General features: G+C 44.4%; 1 protein-coding gene across 1 annotated transcript in view; it reads left to right on the forward strand.

The window, feature by feature from the left end:
- DRP2 (dystrophin related protein 2) overlaps positions 1-27,016 on the forward strand; it is a 633,012-nt gene that overhangs the window by 600,951 nt on the left and 5,045 nt on the right. The gene's annotated exons all lie outside the window — the stretch shown is intronic.

Consider the following 27,016-nt stretch of genomic DNA (forward strand, 5'->3'; position numbering starts at 1 on the left):
CTCGCCCCCTTGGTAGCTTGGCATGAGTAGTCAGGCTTATCTCAGAAGCAATGTGTAAAGCATTTGCACATAACACACAGTAATACAGTGAAAACACTACAAAAGGACATCACACCAGTTTTAGAAAAATAGCCAATATTTATCTGTGTAAAACAAGACCAAAACGATAAAAATCCAACATACAGTGCTAAAGATTAAAATTTTGTAAGATTTCTCTGAAAAATACAGTTCCTTGAAGTTGATAGCTCCACCTGGGGCTATCACAGCATTGTGATCAACAAAACCAACAGTTCAGGCCGGCGGCGGTGTCGCAGGCCAGTTACGGTGTCAGGAAGACCTGTTAACAGTACCTTGGATTTGCAGGGCATTGTGATCCTTGCGGTGAGCTCCTGAGAGCAGGAGTTCTCAGGCCCTTGAAGTTCAGACGCATTGCAGATCGAACTCCGAGCTGATGAAGTCAGGTGTCGGTGCTGCAGTGCGAAGTGGGACAATGCTACGTGTGGTGCCCACAGGTCACGTGCAGGCAGCAGCTCGGTGACGGCATCCAGCGGCATTGGTGAGACCAGGGCTGCGGTGGGAAGCAGGGCGGTGCAACGTCCGGTGTCCAGAGGTCATGGTGCAGGCAGCGTCGTCATCTTGCGGAAATGCTATCGTCAGTAGGCCTAAGTCAGCGTTGCAGGGTGGTGCTTTGTGACCCTCACGAGCGGTGTCCACAGGCTATGGTGCAGGCAGGGATGCCTGGTGACGACAATGGAGTCAATGGTGCTGGTGTTGGAGGACTGGGGCTGCAGTGCCGGATGAGACAGTGCTTTGTGCGCCTCACGAGCAGTGTCCGCAGGCCACTGTGCAGGCAGCGGCGCGGGTGTCAGCAGGTAAAGGCAGCATCGGGGAGGCGCAAGCTGCTGGAGTGCGGGGCCCACAGGTCACGGTGCGAGCAGAGGCTTGATGAAGTCGTCTGATGACAGCGTCGGTGAGACCAGGGTCACGAAGCGGAGCAGTGCGGCCCCGTGCGGCGTCCGCAGCTCACGGTGCAGGCCAGCGGCTTCATAGGTGGCGTTGCTGTGGTTTTTCATATTGTGCAGCACAGAACACTCAATTTCCAGTGCTGCAGATTGAGGAAACTGAAGTCTTCGGTGTCCCTGTGACTTCAAGCTCTACTTCAAGCCCTTGGAGAACTCTTTCAAACAGGATACACAGCAGACTTTACCCTTTGCACTCTTTTCAGGCAGAAGCAGCAACTGCAGGCCAGTCCAACAAAGCAACACAGCAAAGGGATAGTACTCCTCCTCCAGCTCTTCACCTCTTCTCTTTGAAGAGGTCCCTCTTGATTCCAGAAGGATTCTAACAGTCTGGGGTTTTGGGTCTTCTTCTTATACCCCTTTCTGCCTTTGAAGTGAGCAAACTTCAAAGCAAAGTCTTAAGTGTGTGTGAGATTCTTCCTTGTCCAGGCCAGGCCCCAGACACACACCAGGGGGTTGGATACTGCATTGTGTGAGGGCATGCACAGTCCTTTCAGGTGTGAACGACCACTCCTCCCTCCCCTCTAGCTCAGATGGCTCATCAGGATATGCAGGCTACACCCCAACCCCCTTTGTGTCACTGTATAGAGAGAGGTGTAAAACTGCCCAATTGTCAAACTGACCCAAACAGACAATCCACACGCAGGCAGAGTCACAGAATGGTTTAAGCAAGAAAATGCCTACTTTCTAAAAGTGGCATTTTCAAACAGACGATTTTAAAAAAAACTTCACTAAAAGATGTATTTTTAAATTGTGAGTTCAGAGACCCTAAACTCCACCTTTATATCTGCTCTGAAAAGGAATCTACGCTTTAAGGAAATTTAAAGGCGGGCCCCCATGTTAACCTATGAAAGAGATAGGCCTTGCACAGTGAAAACCAAATTTGGCAGTATTTCACTGTTAGGACATATAAAACATACTAGTATATGTCTTACCTTAAACATACACTGCACCCTGCTCATGGGGCTACCTAGGGCCTACCTTAGGGGTGCCTTACATGTAGTAAAAGGGAAGGTTTAGGCCTGGCAAGTGGATACACTTGCCAAGCCGAATTGGCAGTTTAAAACTGCACACAGAGATGCTGCAATGGCAGGTCTGAGCCATGTTTATAGGGCTATTAATGAGGGTGGCACAACAAGTGCTGCAGGCCCACTAGTAGCATTTGATTTACAGGCCCTAAGCACCTCTAGTGTACAAGGGACTTATTAGTAAATCAAATATGCCAATTATGGATAAACAATCCACAGTACAATTTATAAGGGGAGCACTTGCACTTTGGCATTGATTAGCAGTGGTAAAGTGTGCAGAGACAATAAACCAGTAAAAACAGAGTCCAAAACCAGGGGGTCAGAAGGCAGAAAGACAGGGGAGACACGCCAAAAAGCTGCCAGGTCTAACAAATATGGGTAGCTCTTATTTCTGAAAATGTTGGAAACCCCCTGTCCTATTGAGACACTGCTCCCCCCTGTGCCAGTCCTAAGAAAGGGGCCAGATGCACACTAACCTGTTCTATCACCCAACGAGAGGTCATGAGAGCTGGCCTGGCTGCACTGGAGGATTTCAGCCAGCAATCACACTAGTAACTAGAGTCCGTTTTCCACATACTTTTGCAGCCCAGTCCACTGGAACCCCAGTGTCTGAGAATGGCTTTAAGTGGGGCAGTGCTGTACCTGCCAGAGTCCAAACCATCACTATCCTGGCACCAGACTATTGTTTTGCTGACTATTCTCCCGCAAGCAAAAGATGCCTCCAGAAAAAAGTTTCCACAGGTCTGTTGTGTATAGATTACTACTTGTGAAAACGAAATAGCCCACTGAGTGTCCCAAATAAATCTATCAAAAAAATCTATCGAGCTGTATGTTTACAAAAATAGGTAACAAAAACACATTTTTTCTTACAAACCATGACAAATAAAATATGTATTTGTTCCTTTTTGCGTTTACAGTGTTCGTTCTGTAACTGTTCCTTTCAGTCATCTGTGTTCTGTGGGTATTCAGCAGCCCTGAATTCAGGGCCCTTGTGTTTCTTTGGTTCTGGACTCTGACTTTACATTCCTTTCTTTGCTTGATGCATTGACTACACAAACATAGACCCTTTTCCTTCTATTAGTCTACCATGGCAAGAAGACCATGTCATATTATTTTTGCAGTGAATGCGCAAGTATGCAACCTTTTACTAAGTACTCTAACAAAGATACATTGTTACTACTATACTAAATGAGTTGAGAACTATTTACAGCATTTTTACACCCATATGATGCACAACAGTAGATTGTTTCTAACATTAACCTTATAACATGGACATAAATGCTTTATTTGTCTTGCAAGAAAGTGTTGCTCAGTGTTACACATAACACAGAGAAAAGTCACACAAAAGAACACTGCAAATGTGAAAATGTCACATGTCAGTGAAAGAAAACTTGGAAGCTATGCTGGCGGCCAGAAAAATAATGTGAAAGTAGTCTTTAATTAGCCAGCCATGAAGCAAAAAGGGGCCACAGGCAAAAGTAGGGTGGTGGCCATCTTATGATGGAGATGCAACATGTGTGAAGTGCCTTTGCAAATGTACAGTAGTTTGTACAAAGGTAAATAGATGAATTAAACTAAGCAGTTTATAGAGGTAAAAACAGTAAATCAATTTTGAATTAAAATGTATGCTATTTTAATATTCAAATAAGAAATATAGGACTCGAACTTCTGTTTCAGGTGATTCTGGATATGGCACACAGGTATTTTACATTGCAGTCTAGCAATATTTGGCTGTCTATAAAGAATATCGAGTATGATTTAAAGCATGTTAAGTAGATGTTTTATTCACTCATGAGAATACATTTTTAATTGTCAATTGTCCTCTTTTTGATGATTTCTGAGGGCTCGGCTCTTTTGGGCTTCTAATAGAAGACTTTTTGCTAGCTTTAGGAGTCTTTTTTAGGAAGGATTATTCTTGGTAGTATTTCAGACCTGGCAAAACAGCAGCAGTCAATAAGCAGCAGCACACATGGACTGCAAAGAGATAGGTGGTATCTGGGCCCCATAGGGAGGAACATGTACAGTAGACCTGGGGGCACAGTGCATTGGGACACTTGCAGGAGGTAAATTGATCAAGACACCGTAATGGGGTTTCTGAGAAATGGGGAAGTAAAAGCAGGGGGCCAGTAAGTAATGCATCTGGGTAATTCACAGGAGGAGTTCTCTCAGCTGCCTGTTTTTAAACATGATGTTTCATAATATTCATGAAGCAGAGTGGGTTTCAGGCATATATACCTATTGGCTCAATGTAATGAGTGGCCCCTTCAGCCACACTGACATGTATCTTGGGAATTGTACTTTCGATTATTAACTTGCTAGGCAGTATTTTAAGTTGGCAAGGTCCTCTCTGTACTGAGCCATCATTTATTTGACAGTTTTGAGGTCCAAAATCAAAACCGGCTTGAAGGCTATACTTCAATATGGTCATGGTGGAGGGGAGTCTGGGGAAGAAAAGGAGTAGGAACAGCAGGAGGAGAATGATGACAAGCAGGAGAAAAAGGGCCAGGAGGTAAACCAGTAGGATGGACAGAGGCATGCAGACTAAGACAAGATGAGCCAGGACTAATGAGACGTAATGTATGAGAATCAGGATTACCAATGCCAAAGGAGAACAGTAACAAATACACAATGAGGAACAGGACAAAAAAACAGGACTAGAGGTACCAAAACCAGGGTCACTAAGATTGGGAGGACCAGGAGGATAAGGGATAGGAGGATCTGGACCCAGTGGAAAGGGCCTGAAGGAACAGAAGTAGCAGGGGTAGAAGGAACAGAAGGTCATGAACCGTAAGAACGAGGAGGGGTAGGCAGGCCTCAGCACACCAATCAAGACCAGAGAGACCAGGATGGCCAGGAGTAGAGGACCCAGGTCTGCAGACCAAAGAGGACCAGTAAAGAAGGACCAAAGCCAGGAGGGCCCAGACCACAGAGATCAGATCAAGGAGTACCAAGGGATCCCAAATTGACCAAAACTATCAGGAATTAGATACCCGTAGCTTCATATGACTAGAGATATAAAAGACCAGGAAGTCCAGGCCCATTTGCACTAGGATCAGAAGGTCTGTTAGGTTCAGACTCACAGGACAAAGAAAACCTGGACTAAGAAAGCCCAGATCATTGGTTGCAGTGCCATGAAGATAATGATGACAAGGCGCATGGCTAGGAGGACCAGGTAAATCCAAGCCAGCAAGACAGGGTCTAAGAGGGCAAGGCCTATGAAGATCAGATCACGAGAGGCTAGGTGGACCGAGAGGACCAGCAGGAACTAATGTACTAGGAATTGGATAAGCAAGGTGAAAAGGATCAGAATTACCAAGTCAGAGGACAAGGGGGCAAGAGAATCAGAAAGGAAGACGAAGAGCTAGGAGGAGTGGGCCTAGAAGGACCAGCATAGACATTCCAAGGACCATAAACAAGGGGACTGGGCACACAAAGACCCAAACAAAGAGTACCATAAACAAAAATATTACATTTAGTGGGCACAACACCAGGAAGAGAAGACAGACTATGAGGACTAGGATTAGGAAGACAAGTGTGAGGCAAACCACACAGAGTGAGGTAGACTAGGAGAACAGGGTCTGGAAAATAAGCAGGAGATGGTCAGTCAGTCAGAGCCAGCAGGAGAAGAGCCAAGAGGACCAGGACAAAGTGGACCATTGGGACCACAACCAAAGGAAATAGAAAGATCAAGTCACGGAGACCCTGGAGTATCAGGACCTGGCATACTAGAACAAAAACAAACCAGGATGAGGGGGAAAAGAGAACAAGGAGAGCCAGGATAACCAAGCCATGTGGCTCGGAACCGGATTGCTTGAACTAGTCAGGGGAGAAAAAGGAGGACTATGGCCATTAAGATTCAGGGACCAGATAGAGGAGGATTAGGTTGACTAGAAGGATCAGAATAAGTAGGACCAGGAACAGGGCTAGGTGGATCAGAAGCGTCACAACCAAGGGAACTAGGATTGGGGTATCAGGATCAGGCTGGCAAGGTTCAAGGGGACCAGGAGACAAGAGCCACAAGGATCAATGGGACCAGCCCAGGCCCAACATGAAAAGGCCCGGCCTAACAGTACCTAATAAGGAAGACCATGACCTGTAGATGCAGTACCAGATGGGCCATGCAGACAGGGGTCAAGGAAAGGAGAATCAGCATGACCAAAACCAGGAAAACCAGGAGTGCCAGATTCAGGAGAACCGGGACAACAGGGTTGGCTGGAGAAGGACCCAGCAGACCAGCAGGATCATGGTGAGGATCAGTAGTACCAATATCAGGAGGCCCAGGAATGTATAATACAAGGAAGGGCAAGGAGCAGGGATAGGAAGAAGAGGGTCAGAAAAGACTACACCCAGAAACACCAGGTTCAGGAAACCAGTACCAGGGTGACCAGAACTAGTTGAACCAGGACCAATATGAAGATCAGTAGAACGAAACAACCCAGAAAAGGAGAACTTGGAAAAAGGACCAGGAGAAGGACCAGAAAGCATAGAATGGCCTGGAGGAGAGGGAAGAAGACTGGGAGCAGGACACCTATGTGATTCTGTGCCACATCTATTAGGATGTCTCTTTTGTAAATGGTTCTTGTTCGTGCTTCTTATGCTGTCAACTCTGCAAACCCCCACCTGTTTAGCCCACATACAGGCTGGTAGGTATTTGCTTAAAAATCAGAGCATGCAAGATGACTAATATGCCGAGACTGTTACACCCTGACCTCTAAGTGAAGGTAGACACTGTCTTTTGCTGGCACAGTACTCCGTGGGGTGGATCTGAGGGCAGAGGGACTGAAACTTAGCAAAACGATCTAAAGGTGGATGAGTGAAAAGGAGTGAGGTCTATGAAGAATTGCAGAAAGTGTTTGACAGAGTAGCCTCCAGATAGATCATTCCAGATGGCCTAAAGAGGGATTCTATGTAACAAAGAGTACAATACTGATACTGAAATGATTGGTCCCTAGGTCATAAGAAAGGAGGTAACAAAATGTCTATGTCTATAGACATATCTATGTTTATTCAGTGTGTTAATAAAGTCAGTGATTGAAATCTCTCGGTAAGTTTATTTTCATCTGTGTAATTGATACTCTATCTTTTTCTCTGACTTACTGGTAATATTGATTCATATTCTATTAACTTTTAGTTCAATTAATAATAGTTCCATTCCTTCTCTCACAACTCCTTGACGGAATACTTCTGCTGGTGGCCCAATTGAGTAGGGGTTGTTAGAGGATGGACTTTACACCATCAACCCCATTTAGGGTAAAACCTGGTAGTAAGATACAGGGAAAATATAATGACTCCCAGAGTCATTAGATTTTTGTTTTTCAAAAATAAACTCACACTTTGGGAACTTGTTTTTTAAAAACAAAAATCTTTTGAAAAGTTTGCCATCAAGGAATCAAGTTTGCCCATGGTGTAATGGAGTGGAATCCTGTGCTGTGTCTGTCAAAATAACTTGGAAACATTAAAACATTTGGGACCTTTAAACCTATGGGCTCTCTATTTATTGGATAATCTGCATGATAGGGGTGCCCGCATATCGCATAAACCTACCATGTTAGCATTATCCCCTAATTTGAATATATTAAATTTCTGCCCTAATGTATTCTGAGGTGACGGAACAAAGATGTTATGATGAACAATGGAAAGACTCATGGTTGTCGAGCCTCCAGCTAGTGAGCAGGTAGAGCCTTCAAGGTAACAAATAGCCAAGGCTTCCTCTGTAATTTCTTTGAGAACAGCAAATAAACCATGGCAGTTAGGGGAAGGGAATGCCCAGACATGGGCCCCATGCTCACTGTGCCACTGCATTCAAGCTAGCCTGGCTGATGAAGGGTGATACCCTGAAACCGGTCCCAGGATGCTTGTTTACGCTCCAGGGAGGACCTGGCCTGGCAGTTCAAGCTGGATTGTTCCCATGGGGAACAGTGTCAAGACTGATTTGCATATGGCTGGGTCCAAACTGGGATGGCATGGTGAGCAAAAGAAGGATGGATTAAAAGCAGATCAGTGACTGGGGGTGTTTGAAAAGTTTCAGCACTCCGTCCATCTTTCTTTTTTGTTGCTATATTTTTTCATGTCAAAATTAGGTATGCAATACTATAAGTATTGCTATAAAGTCTTCATTAACATTTCTACATACATTATCAGTCAGTTGTGAGTGAGTGCTGAGATAGTAGGCAATGTGCCCATTTGATTGCAGGATGACCAGTTCACTTGTGTGTGTGTGCAAAGGTAGAAAATTGCCTACATGGGTCAGCCTGAGTGGTGTGCATGTGAGGGTCTAAAAATGTAAATAGTTGTTTGGTCCTATTGTGTTGATTCATAATTATGGCATTCTTCAAATTGTGAGGGATGTGGTATGAATGTGCCTCGTTTGTAAAATAATACCACTTAACGTGAAATAAATCCAAAGGTTTTGCTTATTTATTCAAGGCTCAAGAATTACAGGCAAATGTGTAAATTGTATATACATTTTGAAAAAAGCAACTGTTTACTGTCACAGGAAATCATAAATGATGCTTTAATGTTCTTGAATGTTAACTTCCCCTGTGAACCAATGTGTAAGACAATTCCTAGTGTAGGTATGTCAGCCAGTCATTTGTAGATGGATGCCTCTATGACCCCATCCTGTCTTAAAATGCTTGGTCAGCAGCCAACTCCCCACAACGGTAATGCATTGCTCTCAATCCATTATCACAGACGTGTGATGAGAAGCACCTTGGGCCATTTTGTCTTAAATACTATGCTTTTAAGAATTTTCGAAGAGCTTGGAGTAAGACCTAAGTTGCAGCTCACACAGATTGTGCTTTTCATTTGATGTTTGCGCTTTTTGGGAGGTAACTTTATACAATGTCAGATAAGATGTTACTGGTATCCAACTTGATTTAACTAATTTTATGGACCTCTGAAAAAACACAAACTCAGTTGATCCTGGGGTGATTCAAAGCTTTTGATTTCCTGGATCTGGAATGCCATACTTGTGGGTAGCATACTCAAAACACAAGTGCTGCAGTGACCTTTGATCCGGATAGATATGACTACATTTCTGTCAAGCACCAAATGCACTACTGCTTCCTTTTAAAACAAGATGACTTAGGGCCATATGTATGAACATATTTTCCCATAGACACAGAATAGACACCGAATAGGTAAAACCCTTTGATACATCTGGTACTTAATCGTTCAGTTTATTGCATATAATATTTCACCCTGGTCAAGCTAAATGCCTTGACCAGAAATTTTCACTATAGAAACCTGACTTGAAATTGTGCTGAGATAAGTTAAATGGGATGGCAGATCTGTCAGGGCCCTCATTGTGACACCATGAAAACTGCTGGTCGCACACCTGAGTGATGAAAATTACCTTCTCAACTTTAAAATGACTCTAAAAACAAGGCTCTTTATTATCGTCATTCAGGCATTCTCTATTATATAGCTAGTGCTCTATCTCTGTCGCCTCTTTGCATTGGCTTTGTTTGGTGCCAAAAGGCGCCCAGTGAGATAGATGGTTGTACTTTACTAATCTACACATAAAGGCATAGACTTTCAGGTTGCTCACCATCTCAGTAGTGAGTGTGCTCACTTGGAGAACCATCCTTACCAAATCTAATCTTTCTATGCTATAAGAATGTACTGAAATTAAGTACCCCTTCACACACAGCTGTTAATGCTGATTTTTTACTAATGATTATGTATACAGAATGTTGAATTTGCATAGAAAATGAGTTAATGTAGAAAAATAATGCATGCATTTGAAATTGTGCCTACTTGAGTGACAGATTTAGTGACCATCAATATTCACGAAGTGTACTCATTAACAGCTTATTAATGTAAAATGTTGAGTTCATGTTTGGATTATTGTAGTAGTATGTCACATTAATGGTCATGTATTATATACTGTATATGCTTTATTAATTGTAGGCCTTACTTTAGTGAGGTCTTGGGCCTAGTTGCACGGCCTCACGTCAAGCTGCATTTCTTAGGCGATTTATAAAATGGCTGCTTAGAGAATTAAATTGTGATTTTCCATTGCATTGACCAAATGCTGGTAGCTGAAATTCTTTCCCATGAGAACAGCTTGCTAGAAAATGCTGTACTAGCTAGGGATACATTGTATAACTTAGTGTGTGTAAAGACGACCTTCCCAGGAGCAAACAATAGATGCACTGACTAGAGGATAAGCTGATAAAAATGCGTTACCTGACAAGCCCAACGACAGGAATAGGAGAAGAAGAGCCAATAATTGACATGTGAACAGGAGACTAGTAAAATCTTAGATTTGGGGTTCTACTTTCATTGGACTAAAAGTAAATGTACGATTCCTTGACCAATAGCAATGAGGGAAGTAGTTTTAGGGAATCTCACTTAGTCAGACTGCACCAGGAGGAGATACACCGTTCCCCATTGTCGCCCTTTCTTTCTTAACCGTCCTGAATGCTTTGCTGTTACTTTTTCCGAATTGCATGAAGAGACTTTGTTTTCCTGAACTTTAATGCTGAATTCTGATGCTTTGCTGACCGAACGGATGTCCAATTGATAAAGACTGTCACAGCTTGCTGAACCATACTGAGGCAAGGTACAAGACAATGTTATTGATTGTTATGTTTATTTGCTTTTGCCCCTAAGTGCCAACCGCTAATTTTGACAGAGCCATAGTTAGATGTTTTTCCAAATTTGTGTGACTAAAGTGTTTTACATGAAGCCCAAACCTGCTATTCTAATTTGAATGTTAGTTAGGGTACTCAGGGATGATGGTCGCTACATGTAATAACAGGTAATGTCTTTTCTTTGCTGAATCTAAATGTATGCCATTTCTTTTCCGCAGTTATTCTTGCTATTGATTTGTACTGTAACCTTAGATTGCATAATGGTCCAAGCCTTGATTTAAGAGATTTGGGCAGCCAGTATTGTTTCTGTTTGCTTATCATTTGATTTTGAGGCTAAGTTATGTGACTTTAGCATTGTTGATATAGGGAATTAAACATTCTAACCTTTACATAAAGGTGTGGTTATTCATGGCAGAGAGTTCATGGTGTGTAAATTACCGACTCTTATGATTGTCTATGTGTGAGAAAACAGGGCTGATTGCAGAGGCCCCATAACTTTTTGCCCCCATTTTCCACTTTTTGCTGGTGTTTTCCTGACTTTAAAGGTGCCCTGGGTACTGCTAACCAGTCCCACGGCCTGTGCTCTGTGTAAAATGGATATGCAAATTAGGCTAATTATAATTGGCTAAGTTAACCTACCTATAAGTCCCTAGTATATGGTAGGGCATGTAGGTTTAGGGACCACAGCATAGGTGGTGCACACCTAGGTGCACTGCTGAGGTGCCCAGTGTCATTTTAAAAGCAAGCCTGTCTTGCTGGCTGCTTTTAAATTAAAGTTATATGCAAATTCGACTTTGGAATTAAAAGTACTTCCAAAGTCTTAAACTACCTTATTTTTACATATAAGTCACCCCTAAGGTGTGCCCTATGTGCCCCTAGGGCTGGGTGCCATGTAACTATAAGCAGGGACTTTATAAAAATAGATTTATAAGCCCTGGTGAGGTAAAAACAGCCAAATTCGTTTTTCCCTCATTGAAGTAAATGGCCTTCATAGGCTAGAATGGGCAGACTTTATTTTAAATTTTAAAGTCTCCTTAAATGTTACATACCAAGAATTTGGTATCAAATGAATTGTTGTAATAAATCCCACAACTTCCAGTTGTTGGATTTAATATAACTTGTTCAGGTAAAAAGTTTAGCCTTTACCTAAAAAGATGCCAATTTCAGCTCTGCATTGTTTTTGCTGCTGTGCTCTGATTGGCCAGCCTGCAGCAGCTTCTGCCAGGCTGCCTTGATTAGGTGTGAAGTGGCCTGGCTTCACACAAAGGAATGTGCTTGGGGGAGAGAATCTCCCCTCAGCAGATGGTGAGGCAGGAAGGGGGAGGGCTGCCAAACTGGTCTTCAAAGGCAGAGAAGGACATTTGGAGCACCCAGCAACACCCCCACATCCTGCAACCCCACACAATTAGGTGCCCCCTTGATTAGATTAGGAGAGGGCAGGAGAGGGGTGTGTTTATGATTTTTAGCCACACCATTGGGTGGGCTCAGCCAGATGTAACCTCCAAAAATCAGATTCATCCATGTTGGATTTTTAGAGACTGTTGCCTTCTGGGATGGATTTTTGCCACACTTCCCAGGAAGTGGTCATCACAGGGGGATGACCCTGTCCCTGATTGGAGAACCAGGCCCCCCCTGCTTTTCACCCAGGAGCAAGGATAAAACTGGCAGACCTGCACCCACGCCTCAGATCCCCTCCAGAATTCAACAAGAAAGGAACTAAAGAAGAAGAAGGACTGCCCTGCTGGACCCCTGGCCTGCACCTGGAACCTGCACTCAGAAGGACTGCACCAGCTGCACACTTGGGCTTCACCACAAGAAGGACTTTGCCTGGCTTCAACTGGTTCAAGGAGGGACTCCCTGTTTGCTACAGGTGAAAAATTGCTAAACCAGAGTCCCCTGCACCAAATCCTGAAGAAAGCGACCAGCTGACCACTGTCCAGTGGCCAAAAAGGAGTTTGCGCCAGGTGCATTCTGGGAGTTGAAGTCCGCACCCCCCAAGGACCATCACAGAACTTCTGGACCCTTGGGGTGAGCTGTGGACCCCAAAAGAACCTTAAAAGAACATCTGGGTGAAGCCCCAGAAGTTTGGAAAAGATTTGAGAATGTTTGGAAAAAAGCTCCAGAGAGGGACCGACCCGCCGCGGAAATTCTAGCCGGCTTGCCTCAACCGCGACCCGGCCTGACTTCGTGGTTCGTCCCGGTAAAGAAAAACATCCAAAAAAGAGACTAAGTCCGAACGTAAAAAGTTGACCGGGACCTCCCAGCCATCGTATCCGAGAAGGGCTCCATGGACGTCGGATCAAGATCCAGGTTTACCCCGGTCGAAGGATTTTCATCTCGAAAAAACGACTAAGTCCGAAGGTAAAAGTCTCCACCGAGGAAACCCACATCGCGTATCCGGACAAGGGCTCCAGGAGGTCAGATTCAACTGGCAGGTTTGTCCCGGTGAAGAAAAACTTCAAAATAAAGACTAAGTCAGAAGGTAACTTTTTAACCGAGGCCTCCCGCGACCTGTAGCCGAGCAGGGCTCCATCGCGGTCGGCCTGAAAGTTTGACTTTGCCCCGGTCGAGGTGCAACCAGATGACCCGATTGGCGCTTTTGGTTTCTAAGCGCTAGAAAAGTAATAATTCTTTAAAAATTCATATCTCCGGTTCCCCTGAACCGATTGTAATCGTTTTTGTGTCATTTTAAAGATAAAAATATAAACTATTTTTATAAATTGGTTTTGGATTTTTAAACTGTTTCCTGTGTTTTATTTAATTACTGTTTTGTGATATTTGAATGCTTTACACTTTGTCTCCTAAGTTAAGCCTTGACGCTCGTTGCAAAGCTACCAAGGGTTGAGCTGGGATTAATTTACTGAGACCTAACTGTACCTATGTGGAGGTTAGTGGCTTGTTGCTAGGTGTAGGTACCTACCTGCCCTACCAATAACCCATTTTCCAACACTATGCTATTGATTGTTATTACTATTGATTTGTGTTGGTACGGGGTCTAGTGGTGGGAAATACTCTAAGCGCAGTCAAAAGGCCCATCGACCTACAAACATGTCCCATTATAAATGAATGTCAATTAACCAAATAAGGTCTGACATGCTAACAGATATGGTAGCAGAGTGTGATGGTTAGTCTCCTTCATAAAGGCTGGTACATGGTTTGTCTCTTTTAGTGCCCATCATAAAGTTCAGGGATAGGTAGAAGAATATTTGGCTCCACAGATGGTAAGCGAGAAATAGCAGGTTTCCCAGATATGGTAGTCGGGTAATGGTCAGTCTCCTACAGAGAGCAAAGTAATCCACAGATTTAGTGAGAGAAATTGGTGAAAGCTTGGATTTTTCAGATTTGATGGTACAAAGTGAAGAGAAAATGTGCCCCTAAGTACTTAGAATGACTTTCCCAGAACCTTGGAGTTTGTCAATGATTGTTTGAGGATGTTCCCAGCATTCTAGTGATAGTGTGAATGAAGTAGGTTATGCGTTTGCACAGCTTATGCAAATCGAAGGTGACTTGTGATGTTTGTGAGGGTTTAGGGAGTTTGTGTACTCCAAATGAAGTTGTAGAAAGAGTGTGCATACTCCAATGTATGAAAGTAGGGAAGTCGTTGAACTTCACATGTGTGTGGCGCTTTGTGCTTAAACTTTGTCCACGTGGTTGTTGGTATATGGACCCTGTGTGCTCTAAGACTCCGGAGTACATTGAAAAGTGTATGAGACACTTGGTTTTTGTCATGATTTGTCTGGTTTAATCGGTCGATCGGGCGTGGTTGACAAGTCAGAGTGTGAGTCAAAGTGAGCAAAATATTTTTTCGACTGAGATCTGGTGAGTTTTATGTGCACCAGGACCGGCTCACTGATCAGTTGAGAGTGAAATTTGTGGGTCAAATTTTGCTTGCGAACCAGGGAAACTGAGAAAGAAGGAGTAGCTGCTAGAGCAAAACGCCGTCAGTCAAAAATCTGTAAGGTTTCTGAAGCAATTGTGTTACCTGTAGTAAACGGACAAATTTTGTTTAGTGCTCGCAATAATGCATTAGTTTCATGTGAATATGGTGGGTAGGAGGACAAGCCGCAAGACAGTATGTGTGAGTGTGATGTCATTGGAGCCGCGCTGAGATAGGGTGGCTAGTGAGAAGGGTCGCAGATGGATTGGTGGACAACCATGAATTGGTTGAGAAGATTGGTGAAGAGGATTCTGGGATTAAAAGTCACTTCCTGATTTGATTTAGAATAACATAAAGGTCGCAAAAATTAAAATGTTCAAAGCTTAAAAGAGTGCCTTAATGGGAGATGCGTACATTACAACGAGTGTACGGAATATTGCACCTCCAGAAGGTACACCAGCTTACATTGTAATTGAAGAGGAGCTTAGAGAATTTGAAGAGGGTGCTATATGACTTGAAACCTCCTCCGAGATCAGCACAATTCGAGGCATTAAAGATCTGGGAATTAGTACCTAGACAGCAACAGCAACAGACGTTTGAGAGAAGGATGAGGAAGGTGGAAAAGACACTAGCGGAGGCTAGATGGGACAGTGATCAGAAATTTTGGAGAACTGAGACTTTACAGGGGATCAAATTGTTTCCTGCAATTACAATTACACAGGACAGCGAGAGAGAAGGAAGGAAAGCTAGTAGAAAGACAAACAGAAGCCCTTCCGAGACTAGGGAGTGGAGATCAAAAGAGTCTAGGAGATCTTTTACAGTTGAGGAAGAGTCAGATGAATCTCGGATCTTGAAGACACCATCAGAGACCTGCGAAAAGAGATGTCAGAGACCAGAGTCCTTAATATGGATGTTGTGTGGTGGCTGGAAGACGCAGAAAACCTAGCACGGAGAAACAATCTACGATTTGTAGGTTTTGCGGAGGGACTCGAAGGGACAGATATGAACTTGTTTTTGGATACATGGCTCTGGAGAGTCCTTCCTCCTGAAAAGTTCTCTACTTGTTTTGTGACTAAGCGAGCCCATAGGTCACTGGGGGGGGAGCCCCCTCCAGGGGCATCCCCCAGACCAGTGATTGCCCGGTTTTTAAACTACCAAGACCATGACATGAGCCTAACAGAGGTACGTAGACTGGGGGAGGTCCGGTATGAAAACTCTAAGATCCTGGTCTTCCCAGACTATACCAGAGAAGTTCAGAAGCAAGCTGCACCTTTGACTCTGTAAAGGCCAAGATTCGCGGTCTTCAGCTCCAGTACATGCTCCTCTTCCCTGCCAAATTGAAGGTACTGATGACGGGTTCCAGGAGAAGGAGGGAGCGAGGCCAAAGGAGTGGTCTCTCCCTAGACATAGGGGACGGAGAAGGCAGAGCGGTGTAGGAGACACGCTGTGGCGGCTTCCCCGACGGAACGCGAGGGGAGCAGATTCAACTGATTCGGAAGGGAGCTGCAGCATGAGTATCCGGAAGAGAGACAGGAGAGAAGATATGGATTCTATCACACCATAGAGCCGCTTGGAACTGGACAGGGAGTCTCCTCATCCACTGCTAGAGGTCATTGATAATTTAGAGACTGAAAAAGAAGCCCCGGGGGCCCATAAATCCAGAGAGGCAACATTAGGAGTAGAGGCCGGAAGATTATGGACCAGTTTCTTCACCTTCCCTCGTTTGATAGAGACCTCACATATGACTATTGGGCTCTCTCTGGGGGGGCAGCGAGACCTCTGTGCACTGTGTGCTGCTCTGTGGGGTCTCCGCTCATTGTAGTGGGAGACCCCCCTAACTGAGTTTCTTAATTCGAAGTGTTGATGAGGGAGAAAGGGGCGGGGGGGCTACAGACCTCTTGACTTCTGTTGAGCTGGTGTAAGGGGATGAATACTCACAGGGGCCGGTGGAGGTGGAGAGGGAGGTGGGTCAGGGTTTTATTCAAGGGGGGGTTTGTTCTTTTTTGGTTACAGCCTCACAGAGTTATCCCACAGACAGTTGGTCAGTTTATTCATAGGAAAGTTGGTTCTCGAGCTCCCCCTTTACACTCCTTGGGGCCCTGGCAGAGGAGGAATTGCTTTGTTATTGTTTGTAGTTTTAAATGGCCCCCATGAGTAACAGCACAGTGCTTCCCCTGGGGGGTGAACAGGGCCTTACGGTCCTCTCCTGGAATGTGAACAGACTGGGAGACAAGGTTAAACAGTGCTTAGTGTCCCAGTATATAAAAAGGCATCTTAAGGGCACAAAGTGCACTTTTCTAGGCAGAGGGCCTTATGTCACGCTGGCACATCCAGGATAGACATCTGAATCCAGAGGAGTGGCAATCTTGATTCTTAGGTCCCCCCCATACCGCATCACCCGTCAATGGTCAGACTCTGAAAGCAGATATGTAGGAGTGAAAGGGTTCTGGGGACAAAAGGAGGTTATGTTGTTGAGTGCGTATGTCCCGCCTAGGATCCAGGCCCCCCTACTGGAAGAATTGGCAAAGATCCTGTTAGGGGTAAATTCCCCGCTCCATGTTCTGGGAGGAGATTTTAATGATGTTATGGAGGCGGATATGGATCGATCCGGGACGACTAAATCTTTATGCCCTACTACCCCACTCAATGAGTTTGCTACAGCTTTGGGGTTGTCAGGCCTGTGGAGCAGGGCCCATCCAGCAGAAAGAAAATATTCCTACTTTTCAGGGGCTCATAGGGTGTTTTCCAGACTGGATTATCTTTTCACCCCTGCTAGAGAGGTGGGCACTATACAACAGGCGGATTACTTAGCGAGAGGGTTGTCGGATCACTCCCATTGATGATGTGCCTAGGAAGTCAGATCACGAGGGGCAGAAGGTGGAGGTTGGGTACTTGGGATGTATAGGACTGTGAAGTGGCACGTGGGCTTTGGATAGACACTGAACTATACTTTAGAGATAATATGGGGTCAGTTGAGTCTGCAGTGGTGCTATAGGAGGCATATAAAACTGTACTTTTGATGAGGCGCCTAGGAAGTCGGATCGGGAGGGGCAGAAGGTGGAGGTTGGGTACTTGAGATGTACAGGACTGTGAAGTGGCACGTGGGCTTTGGATAGACACTGAACTATACTTTAGAGATAATATGGGGTCAGTTGAGTCTGCAATGGTGCTATGGGAGGCATATAAAACGGTACTTTGTGATAGTGCTCAGAATCTAGTAGCCCAGAAGCGAAGAGAGAGAATGAAAACTTGAGTAAACTGGAGCATCGGCTCCTAGTACTTGAGGAAACCTTAGGACAAACGTTGACACTCTCAGCACTCCGTCAACTGGAATTGGTGAGAGCTGAATACCGGGAAACTGTAGAGAAAGAGGCTAAGAGTCAGTTGCAGGCCATCCAACATAGGCTTTATGAGATGGGGACAAGGCCGGGAAACTCCTTGCTTGGCTGAGAAGAAAGGAGAAGGAAGCGAGGTGGATACAGGAGGTAGATACCCAGGAGGGGGCTAGGGTGTCCTCGGATAAAGATATTGCAGAGACCTTCGCCTACTACTACAGTGATTTCTATAGGGCAAGGCCACTAGAAAATGTTGACCGCATTACTGAGTATTTAAGCAGTATAGATGTTTCCATCTTGGACGCAGAGATACAGGAAGATCTAGAGGGAGATATTACTTTAGAAGAGGTCACAGCCGCCTTGACGTGGCTCCGACCGGGCAAAGTCACAGGTCCTAGTGGAGCGGAGCTATTCAAGAACTTATGCAATTTCCTAGCCTCTCATCTTTTAAGTATGTTTCTGGAGGCCCGAGGAGAAGGAGCTCTCCCCCCTGATTTAAGAAGGGCTGAAATAGTCGTTATACATAAAGAAGGGAGACCCAAGTGGTCGTGTGCATCCTATAGACCGATCTCTCTCTTGAATGTGGAGGTGAAAGTCCTGGTCACGATATTGGCAACCCTCCTTCATGGACTTATTTCCCCGCTAGTTCATATGGACCAGACTGGCTTTATGCCAGACGCTCCACAAGACATAGGGGGTCATTCTGACTTTGACGGGCGGCGGAGGCCGCCCGCCAAAGTCCCGCCGGCAGAATACCGCTGCGCGGTCAAAAGACCGCCGTGGTAATTCTGAGTTTCCCGCTGGGCTGGCGGGCGACCGCCAGAAGGCCGCCCGCCAGCCCAGCGGGAAACCCCCTTCCATGAGGATGCCGGCTCCGAATGGAGCCGGCGGAGTGGAAGGGGTACGACGGGTGCAGTTGCACCCGTCGCGATTTTCAGTGTCTGCTTGGCAGACACTGAAAATCTTGGTGGGGCCCTGTTAGGGGCCCCATGACACCCGTTACCGCCAGCCAGGTTCTGGCGGTCAAAACCGCCAGAACCAGGCTGGCGGTAAGGGGGTCGGAATCCCCATGCGGCTGTACCGCCACGGTCAGAATGCCCATGGGAGCACCGCCAGCCTGTTGGCGGTGCTCCCGTGGTCGTTGGCCCTGGCGGTCCATGACCGCCAGGGTCAGAATGACCCCCATAATCTGAGACGAGCGCATATTTGGTTGACGACCATACTGGATCGCCAAGACCCACATTTATTTTTGGCACTTGATGCTGAGAAAGCATTTGATGCGGTGCATTGGCCTTTCCTGGAAGCCGCACTGGCACGATTTGGATTTGCCCTCCCCGATTCAGGGAATGGGTGCAACTGCTCTACTGTAGCCCAGTGGCGGCAGTAAGAGTAAATGGGGTCCTATCTTCTGAATTCACCATCATGTGGGGTACTAGGAAGGGATGTCCCCTGTCCCCCTTATTGTTTGCCCTCATTCTGGAGTCCTTAGCGTGTAGGATCCGTGCCTGTCCGGGATTACAGGGTTTCAGGCTAAAGGAGGAGGAAAATGAAGAAGAATGTATTTCTCTGTATGTGGACGACATACTCATATGTTGCGCACCCAGTGATATCCCTACCTATACTCTTTCATTTGCTTGAAGAATATGGGAGACACTCGGTATCGAATTAACTGGGATAAAACAATACTATATGCTCCGCAAGAGGACATAGGGGGTTATTCTAACTTTGGAGGAGGTGTTAATCCGTCCCAAAAGTGACGGAAAAGTGACGGATTTACCACCAGCCGTATTACGAGTCCATTATATCCTATGGAACTCGTAATACGGCTGGTGGTATATCCGTCACTTTACCGTCACTTTGGGATGGATTAACACTCCTCCAAAGTTAGAATAACCCCCATAGTACTCCCCCAGTACACCTGCAAAGCACTACTGAAGGATTCAAATAACTTGGTATCTATATGACAAATAAGGTGGAAATTTGTCATGCTAATAACCTGGGGAGGGGAATGAGAGAATGCCGGGCTGATTTGGAAAGATGGAGAACTCTGCTTCTCAAGCTGATTGGGCGGGTGGCTATGGTTGAGATGATCCCTCTACCAAGGTTTCTTTATGTTTTGCAAAACACATACTACCAGATCCCCCCGGGTCTCTTCACGACCATAGATCGAGACGTGCAGCTCTTTTTGTGGGAGGAGAAACACCCAAGAATAGCCCTCAAGATGCTAAAGCGCAATCACTATGCGGGGGATTGTCTCTTCCGGATCAAGAGGCGTACTACTGGGCAGCGCACTTGGTTAATGTAAATGACTGGCTATTTTTACCGGGAGATAATCCTGCCTACCGCCTAGAGAGATTGCAGTGGGAAAGGAAATCATGTAAACATTACTTATATGGGGCAGAGGGGATTAGACACCTTTTGTCGCCCACTCGGGTGGCCTTAAAGGCTTGGACTAGAGCCACTAAGCTGTCGGGATGGCACCGTCGCCCCACCAGGAAGACCCCTCTTTGGGAGGGAGGCTGGCTGTCAGAAATTGGGACGTTGACAGGTTTTGAGTGCTGTGACCATATTGGTATCTCAAAGGTAAGGGATGTGATGGAAGGGGGGATATTATGCCTTTTACATCTCTTTGGTATGAGCTTGGCAAGACACAGTTTTTCCATTACGCACGCTTGCGACATGCATGGAGGGCAGAGGGTCTCCCGGGAGAAGGAATACCTGACTATAGCCCTCTGGAAGGTAGATTACTAATGGAAGGCTTAGTCACTAAAGCAATGACCCTGACGTATAAGACTATGTTGAAGCAGATATGATAATTAGAAATTATTAATAAATGCTTATATGTTATGGTTTATAAAAGTTCATAGAGAAATTAATACTAGAGAAAAATGTATGTGCACGTTTGAAAATGTGATGACGGGGAATGGCAGCCACTTATACGAACTTGTACTAAAAGGACTAAAAATGTGTGAAGTAATGAAAATGTATAATAATAATGTAGTAGTATGTCATATTAAGATGTATAACCTATGCTTTGTATTATATTCTAGAGTTAACTTAGCAGAAGTTGTAGCCTAGTTTTCCAGGCCTCATACAGAAGCTGAATTTCTAGCACACTGCTGACAAGCTGGTGCGTTGAACTGTCCCTGAACTGCATACGTTAATAAAATCTGCTTAGCTAGAATTTTCTGCAATGCACCGACGAACAGGAGATGAGGGATTAGGATATGTAACAAGTTTGGTGTAAGACAGACTCGATGTACTTTCCCGGGACTCGAACAATAGAAGCACTGACTGGAGAAGAAGATGCAACATTTTCGATACCTGATGAGCTGGATGATGAGAACATCGTACAGCAAACCAATCAACGAATTGGGGATGGCGAAATATTAGAATTCATAGATTTGTAAAATTAATATTATAGGTTAGAGTCATAACTGCCGATTGACTCACCAATTAGGAATTAGGGGGATGGACTGAAAAACTCTAATAAAAAGTCATGACAAGGGGCTAAACTTCAGATGCGAGGAGAGAATTGATGATGTCAGAAGATGCAATTCGAGATTCTGTCATTGGGTTTATGCTCTTGAGAGCCTGAAGCATTGCTGATCAATTGATGACCTGAAGATGAAGACTGACTTTGTTGCTGATCCATTTCGTGGATAGGTAGCTATGACAATGTGACTGATTAACTTTTGTGCCTTACTTTCTAGGTACCAACTGCGCTGTTTAATAGTTTTCTCTTAGTTAGATGTTTTCCAAATTCATGATTCTAAATTGTTTTCACATGAAGTCCCACATGCAAAATGCTAATTTGGGTTAGGTAGGATTCTTTGGGAGACACTGACAGTGACAAATGATTGACAGACTGATTGCTGAACTCTGCTATTAATGCCGATATATTCATCTTTGATAGCTTATGCTGAGGCATTAGAGTATATGTTCTCTCAAGTTCTGATTAGATTATGTTATTGGTGGTGATTATTGAACTAATTCTGAGCTGATTGAAGAAAGTTTGATCTAACCTGATGACTTAATATTGTAACTAATAGGGAAATACAATTGATAAAACATATAATTGAGTTGTGGTTATTCATGAAATGTAGATACAATTGTCTCATGCTTAATGATTCTCTTAGTGGCTATTGATTGATTACATTGTTAATTGATGTTCATCGATTACTACATAGCTAGGATACTCCATGCGATCCAAATGTTTCATCAGCCTATACGCATCCCCTTGTAAGTTTACTTACTAAGGACCAGGCGCACTAGCAACTATCAATAATAATATGCCAAATATACTTATAAAACTGCGTAGGGGGTGGGAGGCTGAGCTAGGGGAACTAGAGGGTATAGATTGGGAGGCGGCGCTGATGTTTCTCAGAGAGGTGGCTATCTGGTCAAGACTTAGACTAATTCAATTCAAAATTCTTCACAGAGTATACTATGATAGACAACGTTTGCATATGATGGGAAGAGCACAGCATCCAAAATGTATTAGATGCTGAGGCAATATTGGATCCTTCTTACATACACTCTGGGTATGCCCTTTGATCCAAGAGTACTGGAATAGGATATTAGGAGGGATGGAGGGGGTGATATCGGCGCAGATCCCCCAGACCCCAAATTTATCCTTTTGGGAATACCCAACGATGTCGATTTGACCCGATTTGTGGACTTGGACTGATGGTGGCAAAGAGAGATATTGCCCACCTCTGGGGCTCCGAGAAATGCCACTCAGTGGATATGTGGAGGGGAGGAATGGATGGGTTCATGATGGGGGAGAAGGTGACCTATATAAACAGAGGATGCCCATGGACATTCAAGAAGATATTGGGAGACTGGATGACATACTACTCCTTAGATGTGTAGCCGCTTGTTGAGTATTGACTCATGGGCTAATGGGAAGGCATATACTATCGAATGCTGAAAGGCCTCCGGGATATACTGGAGGTAGAGGAGATATGGAACTGGGGATTGCTCGAAGTGCCACTGGGTTTATGTGTCTGGGGATGGTTTGAGGGGGAGGGAAGGGTTTGTTTGTTACATTTTCTTAGTTCTGGTGCTTTGCAGAGATACTGCTATGTAATGTCTACTTGGATATGCTATGCACCTATTGAAAGCCAAATAAAAATACTTTATTAAAACAAAAATGGCAAAGATGTGTGTGTCCACGAATATGAAATGGACCGACGCACTGCCGTTAGTTCTAATGACAATGAGAAACACACCCGGCAGGAAAACATGACTGTCAACACATGAGATCCTCATGGGCAGAGCGATGAGGTTGCCAGCGGTTCCTGCCAATGCTCTTGTGAACATGACAGATGAAATGGTGTTGGACTGCTGCAAAGGTCTGGCTGATGTGGTTCGCTTTTTCTCTCATCATGTGGAAGCTACCGCACTGCATCCGTCTCAAGATCAAGGACACAACCTGAGAGCAGGTGAATGGGTTGTGATCAGAAAACATGTGAGGAAGTAGTGTTTGGAGCCTCTGTGGAAAGGCCCTTTCCAGATGGTGCTGATCACTACCACTGCTGTGAAGTGCGCTGGAGTTCCAAACTCATACAAGAAAAGTGACATGTCCTTTGGACAATGAAGAGGAGCTGTTGAGAGTACCAACAACGACCAAAAAGAGAAGAAGGAGACTGGATCTGAGCACATTGAGAAGGGTTCAGTCACTCCTGTGAGAGACGAAAGAGAAGACCTACAGGAGAGTGACAGTGAGCCAATCTCAATTGGGGCAGCAGGAGAGTTCTCCCGGAAGTAGACAATTTTAAGAGACAAACAGAGCAAATGCTAGACCCCAAGGGTAAAGGAGTTGAGGCGGATCAAAGCCAATGTGGTCTGACTTCTCCTGAATCAGTCGCAGGTCCGTCAAGAGAAAATCCTGAAGAACAAGATGAAGTTTCAAGTTCAACACTTAAAAGAGCATTGACAAAGGGTACACTGAAAGGAGATAAGTGGTCAAAGTAACAAGCAAAGAGAAAGGAAGCAGTTGCAGTAACAACAACTGAGGAGGAAGTAGATACGACAAGAAGAGAAGTCCTGAGTGAAGAAGAGTTGAATGGAGATCGAAAGTTGAAAAGAAAGAAAATAGCAAGTCGAAGATACGCTGGTCCTGAATGAGCGTATGAAACAACAAGTGAATGGCAAAGAGAATTTTTGTCTGTTTGTTTTCTGGAGATATTTCAGATCAATATTTTGGTACTTGAAGGAAATCAATGAACTGAACTGTTGAAATTACAAGCTGAGGAAAGTACAAAGAAGAAAAAGAGACCGTTGAAGGTAACTTGAAAAGACTTTTGAAAACTTGGGCCCATATTTATACTTTTTTAGCGCTGCATTAGCGCCGCTTTTTGACGCAAAAACGGCGCAAACTATAAAAAATACAGGGGCATATTTATACTCCGTTTGCGCCGAAATTGCGTCGTTTTTTTTGACGCAATTTCGACGCAAAACTAACGCAAACTAACGCCATATTTATACTATGGCGTTAGAGGCGAATAGCGCCAAAGTTCCCGGAATGTGCGTCATTTTTTAGCGTGAACCCCTTCCTTGCGTTAATGATATGCAAGGGAGGCGTTCCCGTCTAAAAAATGACTCCCAGGCCTTTACGTGGTATTTATACTCCCGGGCAAAAGAGACGCCCGGGAGTGGGCGTTGCTAAAAACGGCGCATTTGCGCCGCTTTTTAACGCCTGGGTCAGGCATGGCGTTAAGGGACAAGTGGGCTCAAAATGAGCCCAGAGTGCCCTCCCCTGCCCCCAGGGACCCCCCCTGCCACCCTTGCCCACCCCAGGAGGACACCCAAGGCTGGAGGGACCCACCCCAGGTAAGTTCAGGTAAGTATTTTTTTTTTTTATTTTAATAATTTTTTGTGGCATAGGGGGGCCTGATTTGTGCCCCCCTACATGCCACTATGCCCAATGACCATGCCCAGGGGACAGAAGTCCCCTGGGCATGGCCATTGGGCAAGGGGGCATGACTCCTATCTTTACAATGATAGGAGTCATGTTGATGGGGGATGGGCGTCGAAAATAAATGGCGCAAGTCGGGTTAAGACGATTTTTTCGACGTAACCTGACTTGCCCCATTTTAAGACGCCCATGCGCCATTTTCCCCCTACGCCGGCGCTGTCTGGTCTACGTGGTTTTTTCCCACGCAAACCAGGCAGCGCCGGTCTGATTGCGCCGTCTAACGCCATTCCATAAATACGGCGCCCGCATGGCGCTTCAGAATGGCGTTAGACGGCGCAAAACTTTTTGACGCTAAACTGCGTTAGCGCAGTTTAGCGTCAAAAAGTATAAATATGGGCCACAATTGTAAGTTTGTGCCGTTTTTGCATCAAAAAGCGGCGCAAATGCGGCACTAAAAAAGTATAAATATGGGCCGCGATTTGACAAGAAAACCTGATTTGACAAGCTGCTAAACCGATTTTGACAATGGATCCTGGAAGTGAGACTGAAAGCTGTAAATAACTGCTGAAAGATTTGAAGATTTTTTTCTTCTACTTTCTGATTCTTTACAGATCATGAGTAACATTAGCCAGCTGGGTAGGAAGAATAGGTGCTGTAAATACATGAGTATTGGTTTGGCGATTGTGTGTTTGGTATTGTGCTTGATATTGATTGTGGGAATGACTGTTATTGACAAGAGTAAAGCCAACCATACGTCAGCTTTAGAGACAACTACCGCAATAACAGAAATAGAGAAGTTTAGGTTAGATGAGAAGTATCTGCACATAGACAATGCACAAGTAGAACTTTCTTATAATGTTTTTTATCGCTTATTGAGTGAGTATGTTGAGACAATGGATGTGGGAGATTGTTATGTTTGCTGGCAGATTTCTTCATCAGCCGAAGAAAGAGTTACCTATCATAGTTTACCCCTCACTGATGGGATAAGTTGTAGTCTGTTACTAACAAGATTCTATAACCAGGAGTAGATCCACGCTTGCTTACACCATTAGAAAAGAGCTTTTTAGATCAGACAGACAGGAGCAAGGCATTAAAGAAGAAGTTAGAAAAGGGTTTAGATAAAAAGGACTTTTAAAAAAGATTACGCAAATACTGAGATAAAAACACAAGGGTGGTTAGCTTTAGATGCACAACACTTAGGGAAGTTTGTGTATATAGGCCTAATTCTAATACTGATACTTTGTTTGTGGGAATGAGTGAATGTAGACATGTGTTTTTGTTTCAGAGTAAAAGGACATTTATGGTGAAAGGACAGGATCCAGCGATTCTTGGAATTTATTACATCTGTGGTTCAAATGCTTATTACTGTATTCCCAAAGGATGGTATGGCCCATGTTACTTGGGGATAGTTTTCCCAAAGATATTCCAATTGGAGGAGTTGCAAAGATTACCTAAATGACTGAATTACATCAATTAAACAAAAGAGAGAGTCTCCTTTTGGTGTAGTGGGAGATATATTTGGATCAATAATTCCTTCAGTAGGAATTGTTCTGAATTCTATAAAGATTCAAACATTTTCTAGTATTGTGGATAACATGTTGACAAACTTTTCAGGAGCCATGATCCTAATGCATATAGAAATGGCTGCGGTAAGACCTATGACTCTTCAGACCCGCCTTGCTTTAGACATTCTTTTAGCAAAGCATGGCAGAGTTTGCAAAATGCTTAATTCGAAGCATTGCTGCTTGCATATTCCTGATAATAGCAAAGAAATTAGAAGCCTACTTACTAATCTGACTAATGATAGTGCTGATTTGAAAGAGCTGAAAGAACCAGGTGTTTGGGAGAAAGTTGGCAAGAATTTTGCTTCAGTGGGAAATTGGCTCAGCAACATTGGGAAAGGGATAATATTGAAAATAATACAAGGGAAATTGATTATTGTAATTTGCAAAAATGGAGCATGGGGAATATGTAGATTGTGTTGCATGATTAAATTAAAGAAAATGAAGAATGGTCAGAGGAGGGAAGAAATGATAAGGGAAATTTGTTTAGGGAAAATTCAAAGAGGGAACAAAAATTAGAAGAGATAGAAATAACAAATTTTAGCTGAAGTAGAAAAATTTTATGGGAAGATGTAGATGCGATTACATATTTAGTCGTCAGAGGAGGGATTGTTAACTCTGATTTTTTTACTAATGATTATTCATGTATCCTGACTGTTGAATTTGCATAGAA

Source organism: Pleurodeles waltl, chromosome 2_1, assembly GCF_031143425.1.
Source record: "Pleurodeles waltl isolate 20211129_DDA chromosome 2_1, aPleWal1.hap1.20221129, whole genome shotgun sequence".
Taxonomy (NCBI): domain Eukaryota; kingdom Metazoa; phylum Chordata; class Amphibia; order Caudata; family Salamandridae; genus Pleurodeles; species Pleurodeles waltl.